General features: G+C 42.4%; 1 long non-coding RNA gene across 1 annotated transcript in view; it reads left to right on the forward strand.

Annotated features, from left to right (window-relative positions):
- The first annotated feature begins 3,838 nt into the window (after positions 1–3,838).
- LOC119499864 overlaps positions 3,839–18,715 on the forward strand; it is a 30,055-nt gene continuing 15,178 nt past the window's right edge. The window contains exon 1 of the long non-coding RNA XR_005209463.1: positions 3,839–3,932. This is a non-coding gene — a long non-coding RNA (uncharacterized LOC119499864). The remainder of the gene's footprint in view (positions 3,933–18,715) is intronic.

The following is an 18,715-nucleotide window of genomic DNA, read 5'->3' on the forward strand; positions in this document are numbered from 1 at the left end:
CGGCGAAAGGAGGAGTTGGAGGAGGAGAACAGGGCTGAGCACAAGCTGTGAAAAAAATGAAAATAGTCACATGGAAATCCTCACCACATAGTCATGCATCCAGCCCAGCACTGCCACCTCCTCATTACAAAAGACTCATGAGCACGTTTGCCGTCTTCCTCCGCACTCCTCTGCATACAAAAAGGTATATATTATGAGTGAATTTTAAAGGCAGAATAAATTATTTAACGAAACATGGGGGGGGGGGGTTGGTGGTGGTGGTGGTGGGGGGGACAACAAAACCACTGCGGGTGGTAATTCAAAGCAAAAGAGAACTGGGACCGGCTTGTGTTAACTGAGATTATGCTCCGTGGCTAAAATACAGTGCAGAAATTCCACTGTCTCTGGCTTTCATGTCGAGGATGAAAATGAGATGTGTTGAACCAAGACTTGTGGTGGTAACGCGGTGATAAACAAACAAAACACCACATGAATACCCAATTATTGCTTTGAGTGAAGGCCCAATAGCATGTTTGGGTAGGTTCGGAGTAACCGAAGCCACTGCTTGGCCTCTCTCCACGGCCTCATCACACTTCATCATACGCTGCGGCTTATGCACTGCATGATGAGCGCCTCGCGTGGAATTTTTGCAAAGACAGTTTTCCATACAAACTTGCTGTTATTGTGCCGAGACAATAAGATTTGTGTTTTGTCTAATTTGAGATGTGAGATGAAAGAGTATGCTCTCTCCTAGGAGGAGGACATGTTTGAATTGGTGGATTTGGGCAGTGTGTGTATTCTTTGGCTTTGCGAATATCTTTGTTGTGCTGAAATGGTCCCTAAGCTCTTTTTCCAGTCTGCAGTTTCTTGGCGATGACTCTGAGGAACAAGTTGTGTGTTTGTGTGTGAGTGAGTGCTCTTAATTCTGCAGCTGATTTTGAGCCAAATTTGTAATAGGGGTCAGACATCTTTTGGGTGTTTGTTGGGACTAATTTGAACATTGGAGCGCACCGCGTACAGCTGTGAACCTCTTAGCTTTTTGTGTTGTCTGTGTATCTTTGTATATACTGTATAGGTGCATAAAATGGAAAGAAGAATAAATAAAGAGAAAGAATGATGAGAAATAGATAAAATACCATTTTAAGAATGTTTTTTTTCAGTTTACAGGTATAGTAAGCTCAAATGCGTCTGTGTTTAGCCGGCGTCATCGTTGTTGTCTTTGTCAGTAGCGGGGAAATTCTCGTCAAACTGTCCGTCTTGCTTCTGTGAAGCTAACCTGTCTCTCCAGAGGTGTTCTGATATGGCAGATGGTACTAATTATCAAGGGTCACACACATGCACCCACACATACACACACAAAGTGTTTAAGGTTATTCATGGGGTGACAATACCTCTTAATATAGCTCCTAATATGTATTTTGTGAAAATCCTGCAGATGCCAGAGTTCACACGTAACCGAGGATGAAATTAATTGATGACGCTGTAGAGAGCATACAAGCACGCATGTCTTTTTAATTTTACAACACTGGATATTTTCTTCAACTGGTAGAACACTCGATAGATTGAGTTTGGTTCTATTTCTGTGCAAAAGGCTGTCAAGTTTAATTTTCAGCCACTCAACTTCTTGCACCTCCAAAAGGAAAATGGATTGCTCTTTTTGAATTTTTCTATCTCTGCTCTCACTCATGTACTCATACGCACACTTACACACACATACACACACACACACACAGTGTGGGGCATATTCTCGGCCGTGTTTAAATGTCCTCCACTTAACGGTGGCTGCAGTTCCTGGTTCTCTGCATTAACCTTTGCAGTGGTATTTAATTAAAGGTCCACACCTGTACCACCACCTCCTCAACCCCCATCCTTCGCCTCCTCCTCCTCGGCAGAGCCGGGGCTAACTGAAGGCATGCTGTACATCCGTGGCAATTAGCATGACCTTAAAAACACCACGAGAGCCTTGGCACTCACCCCCCGCACATTCCCCTTTGCCCTGTGGACCACTGGCTCTGCCTGTCCTTCTCTCTGACCCCGGTGTGCCGTGGCTATGCTCACACTCAGTGGGGTCCGACCGATTATTGTGGCCCCTCTGCTCCACGGGGCCCTGCGGGACCACATCAGGACACAGGTAGAGGTCATAAGTTCCCTAGGTTGCTTGAAGGGAGCTTCCTTGTGTTCTAACCCCAAATCATCATTACTCAAATGGAGAGCACAGGAGGCGACTGCTGTTGGATTCAAATTGTTGCCCTTAAGGATGGCTCCACTTTGAGGCATGCTAAGACATTTTGAATTATTCTTTCCGCAGCTCCAAAGGGGTATACTCACAGCCTGCCATAACGTACCTAAAATGACTCGCTAGCAGTGAATTCTCGCAGCTCGCCTTCAGCGCGGAATAGAAACATCCGCCTCGTGTAACAGAATAATCTAAACTCAAAGCTCTGAAAAGCAAGTAGATCTCTTAAACTTTTGTTACACATATTGTTTCCAAAGGGTCACAACTTTGGGTTACTAATTTGCGATTAGTATACACGCTTTCTGTTAACATAATTAAGAGACATTTTTAATTAACATATTTGTTGATTCTGAACATATCATTAAAATGTTGACTTCAGCATATTCCGCTATTGCAATGCAATATCAAGCTCAAGGCAACTAAAGGCTCTCACAGCAAACAACTATTTGCTATGTAAAGAGATAGCTAGCTTAGCTTAGTTAAAGATAGCTTACCCTAAGAAAACACTGTTAGTTCTGTCAGCACTGTCGCCGTTGTTTGGACTGTTTGTGCTGTTACGGCTGGACCACTCAGGAAATGTCAGCAGCGCGTGGCAGCTGCGGAACCTGTTGTTTTTTATTTCGGCGTCCATGTTAACAGGTTAGAGCAGCCACACTGCCTCCGGGAGCGGCGCGGCTTGGCTTCGCGGTCTCGCCTATTTTTACCGCGTGCCGCGGGTTAAATATTGAAAAAGTCAAAAGTGACTTGAAGCACAAAACAGGACGTGTTTGATTCATTAACATTTAACTGAAGCTACAATCAACCTAACCTTAACAAAAGCGCTTTTTTTTTTTTTGCCAAAACCACCTGCGCTCTGTACGTGCAGGACTTTTACACGTGTATGGTGCATAAATGTAACACATCCTACACTAGAAAACAGGGAACATCATCCAGGTAGCAATTTCATTTACCCCCAAAATGTAATTGGCAAAACATATAGTAGTGTATAAACATAATTTGTAGTAAACAGGGTTGAAGGCCAAGAATAAACTTTCATGCTCAAATAATACGCTCCTAACTCCTAACGGGAAAACATTTTTGATTATTGCATCCCATTGCATTCTACTTCTCTGTAAAAGGCACTAAAGGGTGTTAAATGAACATGCCCAAAGCACATGGCAGTCATGACAATTTCGAAATCATAAAAGACTCCCCTCTTATTATGCTACAGGCATAAGTTGATCAGTCGTCGTTCCTACATGAGCAAATCTATATTCAAGCCTTTTTGGAAATTGCTTATAGTACAGTGCCGGAGCCGCAATAACAGTGATAGCACTTATTGACCAGATAAATGTCTTGAATAGAGTCACAAGCCCACACATGATTACCCACTCATATGTGCACCCATGCACATATGAGTGTACGCATGTGTCCACATACACCTCGCTAGCCTCTGTGGACCCCCTGTGAGGTCAGGAGCACCAGTGCCCCTGTGGCTTTCTGCCCTATGGTATCATGCTGGGCAGATATTTCTGTACGCTTGGATGACTCCTTGACATGGTGTTTATTTGGATTGGCAACTTGTTTTCATTTGAATCGATATGCAGCGCAGGAATAAAAAAGGAGGGGAGTGGCCATCAGGAGCGAGAAAGTGCCGCTATGCCCTGAACGTGGACGCCTGGAAGAAGCGGAGGAAGTAAAGTGCATCTCCTCACATCAAGGATACCTTCATTTAAAGGTTTGCTATATGATATCCAGAGCACTAATATATCAGCAAACAACTATTTGTAATGTAGCTATAATATATTAATGTTTACCTGAGCAGAGAATGAAGTCACTCTCCCTCTATGTGTGTTGTAATCTGAGTTTCTCCTTTTGTTTACATCGTCGGGCTGGCCGCGCATACCTTTTAGTGAATAGTTGTGCATGAGAGCATGCCCCACTGGCTAGCTAACGGTCGCAGCTCTGCACTGAGCTCATACGGCGGTTACAGCTGATAACGTGAACGTATTGTGTCCTCGCGGAAGCGTAGCATCACCCTCCAGTTCCCCCCAGGTTAACACTGTTAGCTGTGTCCAAATTATGTTCCCATACAAATAAACTGCATTCTCAATTATGTTTCGAGGGAAACATATTGTCTCAAGGATTATGGTTGCCGTTTTAAACAGTTTTAAACACATGGTTAATGTTATAATTTGAAACAAAATGCAAAAAAAATACTTTGTTGGGTTCAGTAAAAAAACTTCATGGTTTGGCTTAAAATAACGAAATTGAAACAAAACGCAACAAAATTACTTGGTTAGGTTTAGTAAAAAAAATCATGGTCTGGCTTAAAATGACTTTGGTTGTTACATTATTAAGCTACGGATGTATATTTAAATATGTGAACATTGATTTTTAGTTTCACACCGGACATGAACAGCGGTCTCCTGGGCGGAAGTCCTGTGTTTGTTTGACCCATCTTCCACCGCGAACTGCCTATGTGGAATAGATATGCTCTGAATTTTTAATTAAGCATCTTTAAGACTTGTATTTAAAAAAAGTCCCATCATTGCTATCAATGATGATAATCTTGCCTTAAAGAGGATCCATTTATTATTTGGAATGTGTTGTATTTGCTTTCAACTGGTCACAAAAACATCCAAAATGAAAACCCAAATGAGCCAGCCTCCACACCAGGACAGAAGAGATTTTTTATCTTGTTTATTTGTATTTGCATCTTTTTGTATTTGGATGGAATGAACAGTACAAAGAAGCTGTTTTCTGCGGCTCGCTTACCCGCCAGCACTGCCAAGGGAAGGCTAATAAAATGTCATCAGAGTGAAATGAGAGTTAAGTGGAGGGGAAAAAGCTGAATATTCACACTCATTTGGCTGACACCTGGGGGACTGCAGTCACTCATGGCTGCATTGATATGCATTGTATTATGTGCTCCTCACCCCGTTCACATTGACAATCAACAGCTTTAACACCTTTGCTTTAATTTAATTAAAGCTGTGATTGTCAGGGTGAAAACTTGATTTGCACATATACACGCATTCACGCGTGTGCTTGCCCACGCATATGCACAAAACACAAGGGTCATTGTACATGGAGGAGGGCCAATTATTTCTGTATGGATAATTAGACAACTTAAATGGTCGTCCAAGCAGAGCAGAGCGGACGTGGGCAGAAAAGTGTCAGCCCAACACATTTTGCATTGGGTCTCAGTCTACATTCAAGTTTGGAAAGCACCCCTTTCCGCAGGTGGACACCCTCAGGCTTTATCTCCTGGCCAGAGCCGAAGCTGCCTCGAGGCTCTGAGCTTGGATCAACATTCCCCTTTCTAATTCCCTCTGGAGGGAAGATGCAAACTCAACCTATATTGGTGTCTAGAGTAAGAACATTTTCCCATCCAATCTAGTGCCCCAGTGAAAATGGATCAATGTTTTAAATTGAGAAAATGTATAGGTTTTGCATTGGACCTGTATGTTTAGAAAAAAAACATATAATATGAGTTTTCAGGCTCATTACATATGCCAGAATAATGAAAACGTCAATGTGGCGTATCGTGAAAAAAAATACAGTTTAAATTCAACCATAAATGCAATATGTTTAACATTCAGTATATTTATTGGTTGCTTTATTGCAGCCGAAAGAGATATCGCATACTGAGCCCCACATAGAGATGCAAAACAAATGGATCAAAGTATCAAACATTTCTCAAACCAATGTTCATGTTTAATCTTTGCTTAAACGATGGTCTTGGTGGCATTTGCGGAACATTAAAGGACCGCAGATACAGCAAGCTGATGAAAGTGCAGTCAGGTTTTTCTAAGCGAGGGGGATCACTGAGCCATTTTCTTCACCCTCTTTCATTACAGACTGGTCTTTAATGACCGCAGTTTTTTAAACACCGATTTGTTGTCAGTTCGTTACATTTCCATGTCATCTCAGCTCACTTAAAATACACGAATAAATCTAACAGGACAGGCTTTGCATTCGTGGTGTGATAATAATTCCATTTTGAAGGAAAAATATAGTGGCCGTTTGTGGTTAAACTTAAAGGAATGGTGTGTAGCGTTTAGGGGGATCTATTGGCAGAAATGGAATGTTATATTTAATAACTGTGTTTTCTTTAGTGTATAATCACCTGAAAATAAGAATCGTTGTGTTTTTGTTACCTTAGAATTAGCCGTTTATACCTATAAAGTGGATCCACTTCATGGAGCCGGACGCAATGTTGCTACGGTAGCCCAGAATGGACAAACCAAACACTGGCTCTAGATAAGGGCATTCATATTTTTGCATAGGCCACCGTAGTTCTCCTACGCACTTGGCATACGGGAGAAGTTTCAGTTTATTGAAATCTGCAACCTCACCGCTAGATGCCGCCAGACGCACTACACCTTTAAGCTTCATTCATATTTCTGTGTTAATGGGCCACGCCATACGTACAGCGGCTACGTGCATAGGCTCTATAGTATCTATTCTCAAGTGGGCTGATCAGCAGAAGTACTGCCAAATGGTAAGATTAAATCAAAGATTAAATGTTTTGGTAATTTGCAAAGCTAGTTATTTTATATCTAAATGTGCTCAAGAATTCACACAAATAAAGAAATGTTAAATTAAAATGCACAATTTCAATGACCAGTTGGGTTTGAATATGACCACACCAGGAAAAATATGACACTGAATACATGAAATCTGGATTCATAATCATTACAGCTGACCGTGGCATAACACATGTTTACAGCCCAGTTTATTTATTTTTTCTAATTTCTATTTTTTTTCCTCATTTATTGGGGAAAGTGGTCCTCGGAATTTTTCAGGAGTGGGCCTTACGTTTCAAAATGTTGCGCAACCCCTGCTGGGCTATATGCCGTAAAGCAGATGTTTGCCTTCTCAAAAATGTAACTTTGGGGCTTCAGCGGCTACAGATATACCACAACAATTGTGACTGGTCAGCATGGGCTGCTTGTGTTATCTCCTACAAGTTTCTGATGCTGGTAGAAATTGTTGAGAATGAAGGAGATGCAAGGAAGTTAAAAATGCATGCATACACATAATAACTTCCAGCCTGATAAAAAAGTTTTAATTTCTCACTTCTTTTAAGTCATGCACTCACTATCGGCAACTTTGTTTCCAAGAAATTACTTTTTTATACTTTGCCAGAGCAAATATGTTTGTCAGCGTTTTATCATTTTTATCAGCATAATGAAAACTAATTAAACTAACTAAAAAATAATTTGTTTTCCTTCAATATCTGCTCTTAGTAAAGCATAATTAATGTTTTTGTCAGTTATGTTTAGGCACTCACAGCACTTGCGGACCAGTGTAGCAATGGAATATGATATTATTATTTTCTCTAGTGTATAATCACCTGATAATATGATTTGTAATGTTTTTGTTACCTTAGAATGAGCCGTTTATATCTTTATATGGAGCGGGTCCTCTCTTCGCGGAGTCCGCCATGTTGCTCCGCCATGTTTCTACAGTTGCCCAGAACGGACAAACCAAACTCTGTTAACTTTACCTGCTTGGGCCGGAGTCGATAACGTTACTCGCTGCTGTCGCCGCCGCTCTCTCTCCCTCGCTTCACCACTCACTTCCCACATACACACACACACTCTACACGCTGGCTCTGCTCTAAATGGCTCTAGAGAGGGTCATTTGCGTTTTCACGTCGGACACCGTAGTTCTCCAACACGCTTGGCACACAGAAGTTGGTTGCAATCTCCTCACCTCACCGCTACCGTCATATTCTACACACTGGACCGTTAAGGTTATGGTTAGATAATGGTTTTAAACATTGTGTGTTCATTAACATCTATATCTATATCTTTATTAACATTTAACAGAAACCAGCTCACTAACCTTAACCAAAGTGCTTTTTCCTGCCTCTTGCCCTACTTCACTCAGAAAAAACTGTGCCACTCAGCAATTGCATCCCCTACAAAACTGTATTTGACAAAAAACAAAAAAAAATAGTAGAATGGAAATGTAATTTCTAGATGACTGGGTTATTATCACCAGAGTTGCCAAAAAGGGAAGAAGATTAGCTTTCCATTCATTAATAATATGGTCAGGTGGTCAGCTTTTCACTTCTGACAGCTCTGACGCCCACAGCTGATAACCTTGCACTCCTTACTTCTTGTATCCTTGTCTCCTTGTTAAAATGTGAAACAGAATATGTAAGCTGAAAGAGTTGAGGACTTATATTATTATTCGGATATACAGTACAGTAGCCTATATGTGTTGCAAAGAGGATTAATCCTATTAAAATGACAAGGAAGACTGCTTTAATGACTTTTTAAATGTTAAAATTCCCTCTCTAATGCTACCCCCAAATTAATGTTGCTTTTATAATTTTCAGCGTCTGTAATCCTCCCACATATATGCAGGATATGTACACACACACGCACACACGCACACACACACACACACACACACACACATATATAGGCCTCACACGCACATTCCCCGGGGAAGCCTTCCCTTCGCTTTCCAATTCTCACCTACTTCTGCTTTCTGTCATGTGTGTCTCATTTGTCACAACATTCACATGTTACACTTTGCTTCAATTTGATGTGTGAGATGCAGTCAAACCTGAACACCAAACAAGCCCCCACCAAAAGCACTGTACATTTCACCTCCCCCTCAAAACTGATAGCCATTCTGTAAGGAACAAAACAAATGAGAGCTTTGTGTTTTGCGTTTAGCTCTCGTCCCACAAGTTTCCTACTGGCAGCATAATGATCACCTTTACGAAAATGGCAGGTTAATCTAACCCTAAATTTATTTTTCTTTCTCCTCTCCTCCTCTTCTTTTCTTCTTCTCCCTTCCTCCCCACACCAGGTGAGCATTGGCGTTTGCCTCCATCCTCTTCATTGTGTGCGTTTATCCTTTTTAAAACTCTGTTCATCTCAAAAGACTGCATTTCCTTTAGGTTTTGTAGAAGCAGAGTGCATGGAGTGAGGAACAATACCTCCTCCTCCATGGCCTTCTGCACCCCCTGAAGGAGCCTTATCTTTGGGATTGTAATGTAATGAGTGGCCCCTTGAAACAAAAGGCCTGACAGCTCTAGCAGCTCTGTGGCTCCCCGGGACCGCAGCATTGTTATTAGAATCCCCAGGAGTGTTTGTGCGCAGGCACACTCTACCCTTCGGCAGCTTCGTGTCAACAAGATCCAACTAAAAATAATGCAAAATATCACAAACTAATAATAGGGCAGAAATACCATCAAAATTAGTCTTTCAAAAATGCCATTACTGGAAGCTTTGTTGCATGTGTTAAGTCAGACTAAAGAGCAATTTTCCACATGTGGACATAAGTGAATTCATCATAGCCTGGGGAGCTGTTGCCCTATTTCAATGTGTCTGCGTTGACGGATGACACAAGTCAGCTATGACTTAAACTTTAGCAGCAGACATCCCAGTGTTGACCTCTCCACCTCCCCCCCTCATATTGTCCTTGTCCCCGGTGACAATAGGCCCCCAGCGGCTCTGACATTCATCACCTGTTAGCTACACTCATCCATATGAATATGCCACTAAGTTCTGTTCTCCGGCCCGCAGGAGGATTTCAGGGCACGGGGGGATGGATTAAAACAATCAAGAAAAAACATCCTCAACACTGAGAACCAATTGTGCGAGATAACAGACCACATCCACATTTCGGATCAATTGAAAACTGAAAATCAAAAGCGCTTTACAATTTGCCCTTTCAATCACACACACTGATGGCAGCGAGCTACTGGCCGGACCATTAGGAGCAATTTGGGGTTCAGCTTCTTACCCACTCAGCGTATCCTCATACCACGGTTTGTATGATCTCTTAAGAAAAGTTATTCCTCATTTTTCGTGCGTTTTCCTATAAATGTACAGCAACACGTGTCAATTTCCACTCATTACATGCATACAGTCTTTTCAAAATAAACTTCCGTCTTCAATGGAAACAACTTTGTTAGGTTTAGTCGAAAAAACTATTTGGTTAGGTTCAGGAAAAGATTATGGAAGTGGTGTTACTTAAGTACGGAAGTTACATGACAAATCAGTCAACGTTTGGGTTAAAATGCGGAAGTAGCGTAACTTAAGTCCTCACACGGGATACAAACACCGGTTGTGTCTAGAAGGTAACCGGCAAATAGTGAAATCTTGTGAAAACTTGCAGAAAATTCCTGAGACTCGCTGCCTGATGACCTATCCTATAACCATTCGAGCTCGATGCCTAAAGGACCAGACACACCAAACCGACATCAAAGAACTAGCGGCGATGAAGGCCGACTGTTGCGCTGCCTCACATCGCATTTGTCTTAGCTGACAAGTTGCATTTGAACACACCGCAAAGACTACAGCCAACGGCCAGTTAGCATGTACGTTCTGGAAGTCTCGGGAAGACCGGGGACTGCGGATATACACGCCGTTGTTATGATACGTACATGAAACTAAGCGATGTCTGCCCACCATTTTCACATCACTCCCTGTCACCACTTACCTTCATTCCAGATGGCCATGTCATTGTGAAAATATCCGTGTATTTGAATGATCAGATGAGATGAAGATGAAAAATGAGACGAGCCTTCTGTGTTTTTCCTCTTGACTTTACTCATTGACTTGCTTTCCTCACGTTTCTCTTCTCGTGCACTGATTCGCTTAAGCTGAACAGCCAATCAGAGTGATTTCTCTCATCGACAGGCGCCGATTCAACATGCTGAATCGGCCGAAAAAAACAGCAATATACATTGCCGACGGTGCGGGACACACCGCAAAAACCAGGCCGCTCTAGGACGCTCAATTACTGCCCAACACTGTCCAACGGCCAACCATCGGCTTGGTGTATCAGGGTCTTTACACACGGGGTTGGGGGTGGGTTGTCATAATTATGTGGATTACATACAAATTGATTTTATCAGATATACAGTAATATGGATTACAGTGCATTACTTTTCGTAGGTATAGCTACCAACAGTCTATGAGAACAGCCTGACACACTCTACCTCATGAGCCACAGCCATCTCAAAATGTTCTCTTTTGTCTCAATTTTGTAGTTTCTAGCCATGTAGATATGTTTTGTTTTATTTACCAAATGTTTTAGGACATCTGTCACTGAGATTTCTACTAGACTACTTTCTGCCAAAGCAGTAGTCCCTCTGAGGACTGTTGACAACCAGATGGATTATTCAGAGTAACAGGAGCCCTGATGTTGCTTTTGATTTTTTTTTTAAGCACTGCAAACAAAATCCTTCTCTTTTCCGTTGTACTGTATAGAAAATATGTATATATATATATATATATATATATATTTTTTGTAATATGGGGTGAACTGATCTTTCAACAGATGATGGTGGTAATGCACCAATTTGTTGTTTGCCAGCTGCAATAGATGAAAAAGGGCAACCCGGTGGATGTGGATGGCAAATGTTTAGAAAGTGTGAAACCCACTTGACACAGCAATAATATTCCATAAATACTGGAAATGTATTTTGTTTTTTGAATCAAATTCTGCCACATTCTGCTGCTGTATCACAACTGGCAAAGTGGCATCCGACGGCATCCGAGTGGCGATGAAAGCAATCCGTTGTTAAAAGCTGCATGTCATGTCGCTGCCTCTCCAGTGTGTTAGGTAAATATTTCATATCTACAAGCTCCTACGTTTTGTGAGTGACATTCTTTATGAGCTAGTGAGCCACTCACCAACACAATTGTGTGTGTTAGTGTGTGTGTGTTGGGGGCTGCTTTGTTTTGCTAGCTGACAGCTCCCCTCCCCGTGTTGGGCCTGGCAGATGTAGAGGTGTCACCATGTTGATTAATTGTTTACGGTCACCTGTCTGCGTGGCTGCCTGTCTGCCATGTCGCCGTGTGCTAGGGGGATTTAGGGTTGTGGGGTCGGAGTGAACGGGGGGGTGGGTGGATGGGGGGTGCAGCTGAAAAGGTGAAGGAAGAGGAGACGACAGAGGGACGGTGTGCGGGAGCTTGTGCTCGTGTAAATGATGCCATGCTACCAAACCCCGGCGTCTTCCGCCGTGTCTGCTCCGAACAGCAGTGTCGTCATGTCGAACACGAATCCCAGCTAGCCGGGGCCTGGCAGGGCCCTGTGCCGCTACGCTGCTCTCTGCGGAGGGAAAAGAGGAGGGGAGCGAATTCTAAAAAGAGAGGAAAAAAGACAGAGATGAGGAAGTTTTGCTTTTTTCAAATAGATGGTATTTAGCACAACTCCTCCTGCTGGGTAAATTAAAACCCCTGACGATTGTGTGTTGTTTATTCAAAAAGAACCGGAGCCTCTCAAGTGCCGTGAGGAAATTTGTAATTAAGATTTGAAAAGCCAAACGAAATAGCCATTGCGGCAATCTAATAGTGGTTGGCGTGAGCACTGTGACACTCCCATTGGTTAGCGATTCTGTCCATCAAAATCCCATTTTGAACACACATCACTAGCATATCTGGTGTAAAATAATGATTAATATTTGATCAAATCTGAGCAAAGAGGTTTAGTCCATTTAAATGAGATTTGAGATTCGTTCAGCAAACGATTTTTTGATCTTTTTTGATTTTCCCTTTTGCTGTTCTGTCTCTATTCTGCGCTTTATAGTTGGAGGATATTAGAGGCATGACATGAGGAGGCTTGACAGTGCTGTTCAGTACCATAGTTTGCTGTGCCCTCATGTAGAGAGACAGACGCACTGGACTTCTGCATCATTGAGAACACATATCCTATTCGGTTTGAATGGCTTTTGATTTAGCCCATATTATCCATTACTTACTTATTCATAGGCCACTAGGTTTTCTTCCCTTCCATCCATTCAAATCAATATTGCAGAACCCAGTTGTGAGTGTGGGTTGGGGTTTTCTTCAAAGTGGCAATTCTTCCAACCATCTGCGCCTCTCTCTCTCTCTGCTTCTCTCTCTCTCTCTCTCTCTCTCTCTGCACGTTTTAAACCCGCCCTTAGTAACAAGCCACGGAGCACCAATCTGTGCCGTGATTCGGCCAAACCCTGCCTGCCGACTGGGAAGGAACATCATCAAAACTATTCTGTGTTGCCATGGAAATAGAGACCTCAATAAGTTCATCTTTTTCATGTGTTTCTTTTTTTTTTTTTTTTTTCGGGGGGCTTGCTTGGCATTTGGTTGGTTGGTTGGTTGGTTGGTTTGGATGAGTGGCAGAGCTGCAAGCTGTTCCCCCCTCAGTGTTTTCTCATCCCGCTTCTTCTGCATGTAGCGTGCGTTTATTTATTTAGTCATCAAACATCAAGAATAATCATTTTCCAGCTAGGTGTGATTCTGTTTGTGTCTATTTGTGCATGCACGGTGTAAATGCATATTACAGTGTGTGTAGCTGTATTGAAATACGTAGAAGCAGGTGGATCAGCTTGTGAATTTGAATAAGAAGAGTAAAAATGCTCAGCTGCATGAATGGAAAGGAAAATGGGTCAGCAGAATACATTTGCTACTACAAACAATTTGTGTGATAGGTGTCAACATATAGGTTCTATTGCTCAGTTTTCTCCTGCATTGTGTGCATTTGACTCTGAGTGCAGCACTTATGTTCAGCATTGATGTCTTACCGTATCAGTAAGTAGTAGTAGTAGTAGTAGTAGTAGTAGTGGAAATGGATCCTTTTGAAGTAACTGGATCTCCCCCTTACACAAGGAGAATACAAATGTATGTTAGGCATGTCGGCGTATACAGTTTGTGTGTGTGTGTGTGTGTGTGTGTGTGTGTGTGTGTGAGAGAGAGAGGGAGACGAGAGGAGAGAGAGAGAGAGAGAGAGAGAGAGAGAGGAGATGTGTTCTAGGCATGTCACAGCCATGTATGATACAGCTTGATCAGATGGTTTCCAAGAAATTCTCTTTGAAGTTAATATTATTCATGTGAACTCTGTGAGGTAGTGAACGCCGGCTCTCAGAGGGGGAAACGTGAGAGATGTCTCAGTTATCTCCACCGTTCAAGCCCTAATTCACAGAAGAAAAAAACACTGCAAACTGATCTTTAAAAAAAAAAAAAAGAAGAAAAACAGAATTTGGGGAGGAGTACCTAGTTCAGGGCGTGCTGGAACAGCTATATTCCATGTAATTGGACAATTAAAGTGATATCTTGGCATCTCTCGCCGCCCGCTCTGAGGCAGAGGAAACGAGAGCTCGTAATGTATTCCGACCCTCGTCTTGATATGACTGTTGGAAAATAATGCAACGTAACTCTACGTGTCTGTGTGTGGTGAAGCAAGCGTGTTTCGCGGCCTCTGAACTACTTTGCGGTGTTAATGTGATTCCGTTTGAGATGAAAGGCAGTGATGGGGTTCTGTGGGTTATTGCTGCAGAGAAACGGGGAGCGGTGGTGGCCAATTAGATCCTGTAAAATGGCTTGAAACACTGCGAGTGGGTTTTTTCTTTTCTTAAATTCATCCCTGCACTCAAGGATTTTTTTTTATATCCATGACAAGAGGATGTTACTTATTTGTGCACTGTCTCGTGAAAAAAAATCTGATTAACAGAGGCTTTAATTACGTTACTAATTAGATTTGATTAAGATAATTCCTTTCTTATCTCTCGGCTGCTGTTAATAAAAGGAAAAGAGAAAATGAAAATCATGTTCAACATCACTTTTAATCCTCTGATCCAGCCAAGGTGAAGTGAGGGCTGCTTGTGTGTGTTCTTGCTTATCTTTGCTTGTAATCAGGACTCCACTTCCATTTCCAAAGCTGACCCTAACTAGATGTGGCTGATAAGGCGGGCCCGCTAGATGCATCTGTATGCCGGGCCCATTGTGCTGCAGAGGAGAAGGGATGAGAGGGGGGAACAGAGAGAGAGAGAGCGGGGTATAGGCAAGAGGGAGGGAGAGAGGGGTTGCGTTTGCTTGAATCTCTCTGAGGGCTGGCTAACCCCCTGCTCCTTTCCTGAAATGGAGATGTTATTACATTAGCAGCTAAAAGGGTTTATTCACAGTTAGTGCAGTTTAGGCATGCAAATGGAGGATTTCAGTGTGCTGTGTTGCCTGGAGGTATAGGACAGAAAGCACAGGAGATTTGCAAGGATTAGTTCCACAGGTTCCTTTTATTATGGAAAGAACCCTTCCTGAATGAAAGGGGGAGGAAAAGGTGAGTTGAGGAGAAAGGATAGAAGAGGAGAGAATTTAGGAGGGATGTTTTTTTTTTTCCTTCCTTCACCACATTAGCCCAGTTGTGAGGTATACGTGAATGATTTTTGACATCTTGACTCTCGCATGTTCTGAGGTTATGCACACAGGGCTGCTATTTTTTTTTTTTTTCGCCTCCGGCTGCCGTAACAGTTGGTAAACAGTATGCAACCCCCACGCCTGCCCTCCTTGAAGGGTGTGTGTGTGTTTTTCTGCATGAGCATGTGTACCGTGATATGTCTCACTAAACCCAATCCCGAAGCCCACTCTGAAATAAGCGGCGGTTATGATGATGAGGCCTTTTTGGCAAATTTTACAGTGCACGCTGCTCGGTGCACATGAAATGGAGGGCGGCGACCCGTTCAGATCACTCATGTTGTGGGCGCGTGTCTGAGGGACTGCGGCGCTGCAATCTGATATGCTTGAGTTGTAAAGTTAAAGCCTTCATTATCTCGGCACGAGGCGTAAGGTGTCACCTTCACTGGACCTGACACGTGCACGCTCCCCTAACCATGGGAGACCACACACACACACACACACACAAGTGTACATATACAACTCAAACCATGGGAGACAAGGTTGAGAGATGAAGGCTTTTGAGGAAGAGATAGACAGAAAGATTCTGAATTAATGGTTGATGGAAAAGCCAAGGTCAGTCTGGCTTGGGTTTGCTGTGGTGGTCAAGGTGATGGGTCCTGTTGGAGGCAAAGGGACACACACACACACACAAACACACATAGAGAAGGCCAATGGCAAATGACTCAGGTCTGTTGTTCAGCAGGGAGGAGAGAGTGATGGCGAAAATGAAGGAGGAGATTGATGGGACTGTGTGTGTCTCAATCAGACTCTATGTGATGTCATCTGCTGAACCGCCATCTATACTTCACTCAAACTATATTCTCTAACTTGTTTCTCTATTTTTTATTGAGTAAAGTAGATACTAAATTCAGTCTTTTATTTTGAAAAGACATATTTAAAATACAGAAAACACTGTACAGCCCTTTTACGAACTGTAGTAAAAATGTCTTTGACAATGGATGTGTGTGTGTGTGCGTGTGTGTGCGTGTGCGTGTGTGTGTGTGTGTGTCTTCCGTAAGCTGAGCAGCGGCCCTTGAGGTGAAGTGGCCTGTTAAACCCGAGACGTTGCATGAGAAAAGAAAGTGTGAGCTGTAGAATAAAAGCCTCTCTCTTCTCTGCACCAACAGCAGTCATCTGTCCTTTCTGGCAGAGCCGCTCTTTAATTGTCCACATTTGGATGCTTTAACACTTGTGCTGTTAGCAGCCATTAACCACGAGTGTCCTCACACAACTGTGAAGGAGAGACAAAGATTGCAAGTCGTGTGAGACACACACACACACACACACACACACACACACACGTACAAATTAGCGTAATCAAACACAGTAGATATCTTTTGCAGGCCGTCTTGGAGCAATGTTATGTCCAGTTTTCCACATGATTGGTGTAGTGTTACAGAACAGCGCATCATTTGTTAAAAGATTGTTTTACCCAAATTACAAAACAATAACCTATACCTTTATGCAAATAGTTGAAATCTTATTTGACCCGATTTTTTAACGGACTTTTGTTTGTGGCATAAAAAAGTTACTTTTAAAAATCCAATTGCGACACAATGTCCTGGATAATCCACATATTTTGATGTTAAAAAAAGTTTTTATTGGAGATATTTTCCACTGAAGAAATAGTCTCTATGAACACTGTTGATAGGTGGCAGCAGAAATCGCAGAGACAGATACCTGAAAACGTAAGAGAATAAAACAAAAACTGTCTCAATGGTTAGATGCTGTGAAAAAAGAGTATTTTGGTGAACTAAGCCTTTAAGTGTGTGCGTAAATATTAACGTGAATGTGTACGTGGATGTTCACATTCATCAATACGTTCATGTAAAGGTCTTAATGATAGAGCTAGCATTATTTCATCATTATCATCAGATTCCATGAATATGAATTTATCTTGATAAATATTGTCATAAGGAAAACACACACATACATGAGTTTATGCTTTCATGACAAAGGATCTCACGGTCGTCCCAGAACTATTATAAACACATAAAAGAGGTATGTTGGTTGCACTGGATGACATATTCCTTCACTGTAATGTACACAGCTTCTCAGCTTGTAAACACAGAACCTCATTCCTGAGCATGCTCAGTGACGTCAGTCGGACGAGGAGCTATACTCTCAGCATGATTAAAAATGCATTCACAGAGTAATTCAGAATAACTGTCTGTGTTCATTGTAATGGAGTAATAAAGTGTCTTTAACTATTTTTGGGATGACAATGACCGTTCTGTGGCGCAGAGGCTGCAGCTGCACAGACAATGCTACGTCGTAGGATTACTTTATTGTTGGTTTTTGGTCTTTTCAGGAGATTTGTTGTTAAACATAAAAAAAGATAGAATCCAGCCAGCTTCGTCCTTTAAGGCGTGCTTTCATTTATATTCATCAGACGCTTTTCTCAACTACTTTCGGTATGTCTGCTGAGTTTAACGGGCACCTCTCCTAGAAAATTGCAATGCAAGAAAAACACCCTTTTGATTTCTACGCTTCTTTGTGCTCCTCATACCCAAAATTCCAGGTGCTATAAAAAGTGAAAAAAGAGACTATTTTATTCCTGCACCCATCACTAATTCCTCCCCTTGAACATACACAAGCCTTCACAGACACAAAACCTTTTTTTGAGCACACACTTCCCAGGCCAGGTGCCCTGGGCCTGGATCCAGTCAGAACAATAGTGGAGCTGCTCCCCCTGCTGCTACTAGATGGAAACTGCTTCTGGACCCTATCCTCTGGGCTCTGTGTGTGTGTGCCTGTGCATGTATTGGGGAGAGTTTGCGTGCTTGTTTTGCGGGTGTATGCAGCGTGCACATGTTTACCCAGCTCTCCATCCCATCACATTACACAGTGGGTCTATTTTGCTGCATCCTGCCACAAATATGTATGTGACCTCACCTTCCATTCTCTCACCCCTGTGCCGTTCGGTAACAACAGCTCCAGCATCTGCTAGCGATTGTTTGTGGTGGCTGACTGTTACCCCTTCTTGTCTGCCTGTCCCGCTATAAAAGTCTAATGATCCTGTGTGAATCTTTTTTTTTTTTCGTTTTTTTTTTTTTTCGTGAGCGTGCGTTTTCTCCGTGCGTTTGTATACATACACACTGCTCAGGATGGTTACCGCCATCCGCAGTTTTACCTTAATTGGATGAGAATGAAAACAGATTATGGAGGGAAAACAGACATTTGCACTAAATAAAAATTAACCTTGGTAACACTTAGGGCATGGAAAATCCAGCACTAAGGAGGATGTTTTCATTAAAGGGCATCTCTACTTTATTTCCCTTTCTTTTATTTTCCCTTTCTTGCAGTATACATCCAGAGAGCTTTATTGCCATTT

The sequence above is a fragment of the Sebastes umbrosus genome, chromosome 13 (genome assembly GCF_015220745.1).
Source record: "Sebastes umbrosus isolate fSebUmb1 chromosome 13, fSebUmb1.pri, whole genome shotgun sequence".
Taxonomy (NCBI): Eukaryota; Metazoa; Chordata; class Actinopteri; order Perciformes; family Sebastidae; genus Sebastes; species Sebastes umbrosus.